Genomic DNA, 9494 nt, shown 5'->3' on the forward strand with positions numbered 1-9494 from the left:
GGACTATATATTTTAATTTTATTTGAATCTAAGCATCTCTGTGTTTAATTCATTTATAAAAAAATGTTTTAATCTTCTTTGGGTTATATTTTATTTATTATTAGTCGTCGTTTGGACTATAATATAGTTATAATATATTTTTATTTTATTTGAATCTAAACAACTGTGTGTTTAATTATTTTATAAAAAATGTATTAATCTTCTTTGGATTATATTTTATTTATTATAAGTCATTATTTGGACTATATATTTTAATTTTATTTGAATCTAAATATCTCTGTTTAATTCTTTTATAAAAATGTATTAATCTTCTTTGGATTATATTTTATTTAGTATTATTCAACGCTTTGACTATAATTTTATTTTTATTTGTTATTATATTAATATATTTATTTGATCTTTATTTATTATTAGTCATCATTTGGACTATAATATAGTTATAATATATTTTTATTTTATTTTTGAATCTAAACATCTCTGTGTTTAATTCATTTATAAAAAATGTTTTAATCTTCTTTGGATTATATTTTATTTATAATTAGTCATCATTTGGACTATAATATAGTTATAAAATATTTTTATTTTATTTGAATTTCAACATCTCTGTGTTTAATTCTTTTATAAAAAATGTATAATTAATCTTCTTTGGATTATATTTTATTTATTATTAGGCATTGGACTATAATTTTAAATTTATTTGAATCTTAACAACTCTGTGTTTAATTCATTTATAAAAAATGTATTAATCTTCTTTGGATTATATTTTATTTATTATAAGTCATTATTTGGACTATAATATAGTTATAATATATTTTTATTTTATTTTTGAATCTAAACATCTCTGTGTTTAATTCATTTATAAAAAAATGTTTTAATCTTCTTTGGATTATATTTTATTTATAATTAGTCATCATTTGGACTATAATATAGTTATAAAATATTTTTATTTTATTTGAATCTCAACATCTCTGTGTTTAATTCATTTATAAAAAATGTTTTAATCTTCTTTGGATTATATTTTATTTATTATTAGTCATGATTTTGACTATAACTTTAATTTTATTTGAATCTAAACATCTCTGTGTTTAATTCTTTTATAAAAAATGTATTAATCATCTCTGGATTATATTTTATTTATTATTATTCAACGCTTGGACTATAATTTTAAATTAATTTGAATCTTAACAACTCTGTGTTTAATTCTTCGTTTAAAATATTTTTTTTTTAATAATCTGATCAGGGTTATTTTAGTGAAATGTATATGTTTATTTAAATCTTTAATGAATAAGAGTCACTTTTTTTGGATACCACTTTGTGATGAATTTAATCCTTAAATTTTAATAATATATTAATTGGTATGATATAGTTTGCTATTTTCATTGATAATAATCAAAAGGATTTTGAATGTCGGCCTTCTTTATCCTACCTTTTATTATTAATTAAAGCATATATTTATTATGATTGGATAGGAACGTGAGTATAGATATATAAAATTTAGTTAATTTATGTTATACCCGAGTCTGTGTTTCTTTATTAATTTGTCACTAATGATAATTTTGTTGTTGAAGTTGTATGAATATATATATTACATAATGTGTTAATATAATTTCTTGCGTGTTCATAAGTGAATAAATTGGTTAAATATTTTTATTTAAATCTTATAAAAATTATATGTAGTTATAATTGTTTAGTATAACGATGTTGATTACAAATTTTGTTTTTTGATTAAATAGTTTTTTGGTTAGTATAAGTATAATTGATTAAATAATTTTTTTTAGATGATTTAAATGGTGATTTTTTATATTTTATTATACTTCTTAGTTTTTTGGTTTGGTTTCCAGTAAATTTGGTTTTTTTTATGGTGTACAATGACATTATTTATTTTGTAAATTATTGAAAATTACATTTTTTTTTTTTGTAGTCCGACATACTAGGTTGGTATGATCAGATGAGCCCTTCCTTGTATGAGAATTTAATGATATCAAAAATTATATTTAAAACAGGGATTTCTATTTAAAAATAATGAAGAAATACATGACTTAAAAGAATTTTAAGTGGTATAGGAATTTATGATTGATTTGTATAGTTTGATGTCCAACAAACAGAATTGAATGATATTTACAGGTTAATGAGCAATAAAGTGTACCCTGTTATTTGAAACACATGATATATTGTATATATTTAAAAAAAAAATTAAAGTGCTAGTAAAAATTTTATTTTTGTTCATATTTAATATAATTATATTTTGATCCATAAAAATATTTACCTAAGTGCTTGATATTAGATAAACTATCAAAAGATGCACTAAAAACATTTAGAATTTTATCACATAAGTTTTTAAATATGCTGTGTACTACTACTAACCTAGAAATAAGCATACAATAAAGCTTACAAAAAAGAAAAAAATATATAAAATGCATAAAAAGTCTTTGCTCTAGAAAACATAAAATGTTTTAAAATAAAAATTTGTAATAGTACCTAATTTGTCCAGATAAAAGAAAAACAACTTTTGAAGGTGATTAAGAGTTAAAAGAATTTCATTATGAAATTGAAAGCAACTTATATTACTAGTTTTTTAAAAATTAATTCAAATCTCTAATGCTGGAAAGAAGAAATAAGATCTGGTGATAGGTAATTTTTCTGAGACATACAATCATTTTTAAAGTATTATTTTAGTTGAGTGTTGGAATCTATACTAGTGTTAATCGTACCTATACTTTGTCGACTAGTCTAATGGAATTTTTAAATTTAAGATTTTAGTAAAAAAAAAAAAAATTTTTGTTATTCACGTATGTATTTATTACCTACATATTCAATATTTTAAGTGACATACGTGTTGTTGTTATTATTAGCTATAAAAATAAAAATAAATTCTTTAACTTGATGAAAAATAGACGTACAAGTACTAATTATCTCATAAAATAGATTTGGTTTCTATATGTTAAAAAGTAAATTTTGAACCTAAAGGTCAACACATCGACTGTCGTTGCTAGCTCCCGGATGGGCAACCACCTGGGTTCTTAGTGACGAATCCTCGACTTATTTACATGTGTTTAAAACCAAACAGTAAAATCAGGTTATGCAGTTGATATATTGAAAACAAAAAAATTGCCTCTGGCCTCTGGTATATGCACTGCACACTAGTCGTATACTGTATTTTGGGGTATGGTGTGGCGCGGTGGTTTGCCGTGGTCAAACATCGCCTGGCGTCACTAGCTCCTGGATGGGTGACCACCTGGGTTCTTAGTGACGAATCCTTACCCCACATACTCACGTGTTTCTAAACAAACACACGCAATATGGATATATAATTGCCGAAGGATTTGTTTAAAATAAAATCGTATATTATGTAATAATAAAAATAGTAAGAAACCAATTGTACATTGTTTAAGTCTATATGAGATATTATACTTTATACTATAATTTTTTAATAATAATAATTAACAATAAGTATGTAATTTAAGATATTTTAGATGATTAAATTTTCTACTAGACACTTGATCTTTGTCACAAAAAATGTACTGACAGTTGACACTGTGATGTAAAGATTACCAATCACACACAGCAAAATGTTATGTTGAAATACAAAATAATAATATTTTACTATAGAAAAGATTGTGTAAACATTTTTAAAGATCGTTTCATTTAAAAAATATTCAAAATCGTAATAATTCAATTTCTGGTGTCTATGGTCGTTTTTATTAGGTACCATATAAAAATAAAAATAAAATTACCATTATGGTACTACCCAACGTTTTTGGGCCCAGAAAAGCATGATAACTTTAATTTTAGTGTGTCGGAAGGGGAAATAATTTAGATATTACACCATTTATGTAATAATATTACAAAAGTTGTTTTGCTTTAATGAGGATGTCGCACTCTCATTCTCTTCAACAGGACTTTTGTAAGTCGGAGACAATACAAACTCATAAATCTTTAATAATTATTAGTTATTACTTGTACAATTTACATCCAATCATACTTGCGAGTTTAGATGATAATTTTTGATTAGGACTTCATAGAATGTACTATGGATGTGTTAACAAAAACTGGGCATGGCTCTATCCATAATATATTATCTAAAAGCAGTTGCACCGAAGTCCTAAAAATCTAGTAGGGAGAAAAATATTTCAAGAGGCACAACATCTTAATAATAAGAGCTATTTCTAAGAGGTTAACAATCAATAGAACAACTTGATAAGTAAACACTTATATCGGAAATCAACTAAGGATCTTTTTATTCAAAGTGTCCTAGTTAATCATCCGTTTGTCACGCGTTACCCAAATAGCATTTATTTTTATACGATCATTTAGATTGATACTTATTAAACCCAGTGTCATAGTCAGCCTTCCCGAGGGATATTGGGTGTATAGTACTGTATACACTTATTCCCTCCCCAAATCCTAACCCTGGCTATGGCACTGCCTTCCCCGCGGACATGCAGATGGTTAATTAAGTCTTTAGGAGGTTAGTTTAGGTTAGGTACCTATACACAATGGTAAGTTGAGCTCAAGTGATGATAGATGACTATCATCACTGGTCGTGAACTTTGCATAGATCTTTTCTTACTAACTAACAAGGTATTCGAAATTGTCAACATAACAAGGAAAAATATTTAAAAATTAACGAGGAAAATATTAATACTACATTTATACTAAAATATAATATTATATTTATATATTAGTGAATTAAACATATCTTTTTTTAGCTTTTATAATGAATACTTAATACTTAAAATATTATATATACCTGGTTAATATTATCATAATTTGAATCACGGTTCTAAAGCCATACGAGTATTAGTGTTATATCAGTAATTCATAAGAACTAATGTCAATCACAGTAAAAAATGCATCCTCTGATCATAATTTGTTCAACAAACTATATAAAAATCTAGTTTATTTTTGTTTTCCCAATTTTCAAATATTATAAACCACTTGACACTAAAAAACATAATTTTATCATAATTTAATTATCTTTCTTTTATATTTCTTGAAAATACATATCGCAGTCTTCATTTTGTATTCCAAGGCCATATTTTTTCCAAATTTCTTTTTTGTTCCTTAAAAATCATTTGCCTGCGGGCGCCTATACACCCTTTCAATTTTTATTTTCAAAATATAGCTGCAATTTATATTTGTGGAAACAATTTTTAAATTTTTTTAGCCACTTGCCACTAAGAAACATAATTTTGTCATGATTTAATTACAGTTCATATATTAATTCATTAATTTTTCTTGGGAATACACAGTGCAGTCTACCTTGTGTATTCCGAAACTACAATTTTATCCAAATTTCTTTTTTGATTCTAAAAACCATTTGCCTGCAGGCGTCAATACCCCCTTCCCAATTTAATTTTCTAATTTATTTTTGTGTACACAATATTGAAACTTCATTAGCCACATGCCACAAAAAAACATATTTTTATCATAATTTAATTATCCTTCTTTTATTTTTCTTGAAAATATAGACTGCAGTTTTTATTGTGTATTCCTAGACCATAATTTTTTCCAAATTAATTTTTTGATTCTAAAAAACCATTTGCCTGCGGGCGCCAATACCCCCTTTCCATTTTTATTTTCAAAATATAGCTCTAGTTAATTTTAGTTTACACAATTTTTAAACTTATTAGCCACTTGCTACTGAAAAATATATTTTTATCATGATTTAATTATCCTTTATATTTTAATTCATTAATTTTCCTTCAAAATACTTAGTGCAGTCTTCCTTGTGTATTCCAAGACCATAATTTTTTCCAAATTACTTTTTTGATTCTTAAAAACCATTTGCCTGCGGGCGCCAATACCCCTTTCCATTTTTATTTTCAAAATATAGCTCTAGTTAATTTTTGTGTACACAATTTTTAAACTTTATTAGCCAGTTGCTACGAAAAAATATATTTATATCATGATATAATCATCCTTCATATTTTAATTCATTAATGTTTCTTGAGAATACATAGCGCAATGTTCATTGTGTATTCCAAGACCATATTTTTTTCCAAAATTACTTTTTGATTCTTAAAAACCATTTGCCTGCGGGCGCCAATACCCCCTTTCCATTTTTATTTTCAAAATATAGCTCTAGTTAATTTTTGTGTTTAAAATTTTCAAACTTTATTAGCCACATGCCACTAAAAAAACATAATTTTATCATAATTTAATTAACCTTCTTTTATTTTTCTTGAGAATATAGACTGCAGTTTTTATTGTGTATTCCTAGACTATAATTTTTTCCAAATTTCTTTTTTGTTCCTAAAAAACCATTTTCCTGCGGGCGCCAATTTCCCCTTCCATTTTTATTTTCAAAATATAGCTCTATTGTATTTTTGTGGTCACAATTTGCAAACTTTATAACCACTTGCCACTAATAAACATAATTTTATCATGATTTAATTATCCATCTTTAACTTTTCTTGAGAATATATGCTGCAGTTTTTATTGTGTATTCTAAGATTATAATTTTTTCCAAATTTCTTTTTTGATCCTTTAAATAAATTTGCCTGAGGGCGCCAATACCCCCTTTCCATTTTTAATTTCAAAATATAGCTCTACTGTATTTTTGTAGACAAAATTTTTATACTTTATTAGCCTTTTGCCACTAAAAAACATAATAATATCATGATTTAATTACCCTTCATATTTTATTTCATCAATTTTTCTAGAGAATACATACTGCAGTTTTGATTGTGTATTCCAAGACTATAATTTTTTCCAAATTTCTTTTTTGATCCTAAAAAATCATTTGCCTGCGGGCGCCAATACCCCCTTTCCATTTTTATTTTCAAAATATAGATATACCTTATTTTTGTGGACACAATTTTTATACTTTATTAGCCATTTGCCACTAAAAAACATAATAATATCATGATTTAATTATCCTTCATATTTTATTTCATCAATTTTTATTGAAAATACATACTGCAGTTTTGATTGTGTATTCCAAGACTATAATTTTTTCCAAATTTCTTTTTTGATCCTTTAAATTAATTTGCCAGCGGGCGCCAATACCCCCTTTCCATTTTTATTTTCAAAATATAGCTATACCTTATTTTTGTGGACACATTTTTTATACTTTATTAGCCATTTGCTTTAAAAAACATAATTTTATCATGATTTAATTACCCTTCTTTTGTTTTTCTTGAGATTACATACTGCACTTTTCAGTGTGTATTCCAAGACTATAATTTTTTCCAAATTTTTTTTTTGATCCTTAAAAATCATTTGCCTGCGGGCGCCAATACCCCCTTTCCATTTTTATTTTCAAAATATAGTTATATATTTTTTTTTGTGTACACAATTGTTAAACATTATTAGCCACTTACCACTAATAAACATAATTTTATCATGATTTAATTACCCTTCTCTTGTTTTTCTTGAGATTACATATTGCAGTTTTCAGAGTGTATTCCAAGACTATAATTTTTTCCAAATTTCTATTTTGTTCCTAAAAAATCATTTTCCTGCGGGCGCCAATTTCCCCTTTCCATTTTTATTTTCAAAATATAGCTATACCTTATTTTTGTGGACACAATTGTTAAACATTATTAGCCACTTGCCACTAATAAACATAATTTTATCATGATTTAAATATCCTTCTTTTATTTTTCTTTAGAATATATATTGCCGTTTTTATTGTGTATTCCAAGACTATAATTTTTTCCAAATTTCTTTTTTGTTCCTAAAAAATCATTTTCCTGCGGGTGCCAATTTCCCCTTTCCATTTTTATTTTCAAAATATAGCTATACCTTATTTTTGTGGACACAATTGTTAAACATTATTAGCCACTTGCCACTAATAAACATAATTTTATCATGATTTAAATATCCTTCTTTTATTTTTCTTTAGAATATATATTGCCGTTTTTATTGTGTATTCCAAGACTATAATTTTTTCCAAATTTCTTTTTTGTTCCTAAAAAATCATTTTCCTGCGGGCGCCAATTTCCCCTTCCATTTTTATTTTCAAAATATAGCTATACCTTATTTTTGTGTACACAATTATTGTTAAACATTATTAGCCACTTGCCACTAATAAACATAATTTTATCATGATTTAAATATCCTTCTTTTATTTTTCTTGAGAATATATGCTGCAGTTTTTATTGTGTATTCTAAGATTATAATTTTTTCCAAATTTCTTTTTTGTTCCTTTAAATTAATTTACCTGCGGGCGCCAATACCCCCTTTCCATTTTTATTTTCAAAATATAGCTCTATTGTATTTTTGTGGACACAATTTTTATATTTTATTAGCCACTTGCCAGTAATAAACATAATTATATCATGATTGAATTACCCTTCATATTTTATTTCATCAATTTTTATTGAAAATACATACTGCAGTTTTGATTGTGTATTCCAAGACTATAATTTTTTCCAAATTTCTTTTTTGATCCTTTAAATTAATTTGCCAGCGGGCGCCAATACCCCCTTTCCATTTTTATTTTCAAAATATAGCTATACCTTATTTTTGTGGACACATTTTTTATACTTTATTAGCCATTTGCCTTTAAAAAACATAATTTTATCATGATTTAATTACCCTTCTTTTGTTTTTCTTGAGATTACATACTGCACTTTTCAGTGTGTATTCCAAGACTATAATTTTTTCCAAATTTTTTTTTTGATCCTTAAAAATCATTTGCCTGCGGGCGCCAATACCCCCTTTCCATTTTTATTTTCAAAATATAGTTATATATTTTTTTTTGTGTACACAATTGTTAAACATTATTAGCCACTTACCACTAATAAACATAATTTTATCATGATTTAATTACCCTTCTCTTGTTTTTCTTGAGATTACATATTGCAGTTTTCAGAGTGTATTCCAAGACTATAATTTTTTCCAAATTTCTATTTTGTTCCTAAAAAATCATTTTCCTGCGGGCGCCAATTTCCCCTTTCCATTTTTATTTTCAAAATATAGCTATACCTTATTTTTGTGGACACAATTGTTAAACATTATTAGCCACTTGCCACTAATAAACATAATTTTATCATGATTTAAATATCCTTCTTTTATTTTTCTTTAGAATATATATTGCCGTTTTTATTGTGTATTCCAAGACTATAATTTTTTCCAAATTTCTTTTTTGTTCCTAAAAAATCATTTTCCTGCGGGTGCCAATTTCCCCTTTCCATTTTTATTTTCAAAATATAGCTATACCTTATTTTTGTGGACACAATTGTTAAACATTATTAGCCACTTGCCACTAATAAACATAATTTTATCATGATTTAAATATCCTTCTTTTATTTTTCTTTAGAATATATATTGCCGTTTTTATTGTGTATTCCAAGACTATAATTTTTTCCAAATTTCTTTTTTGTTCCTAAAAAATCATTTTCCTGCGGGCGCCAATTTCCCCTTCCATTATTATTTTCAAAATATAGCTCTATTGTATTTTTGTGGTCACAATTTGCAAACTTTATAACCACTTGCCACTAATAAACATAATTTTATCATGATTTAATTATCCATCTTTTACTTTT

This window comes from Diuraphis noxia, unplaced genomic scaffold (genome assembly GCF_037042655.1).
Source record: "Diuraphis noxia isolate RWA-SAM2 unplaced genomic scaffold, SU_Dnox_SAM2 contig0004, whole genome shotgun sequence".
Classification (NCBI taxonomy): Eukaryota; Metazoa; Arthropoda; class Insecta; order Hemiptera; family Aphididae; genus Diuraphis; species Diuraphis noxia.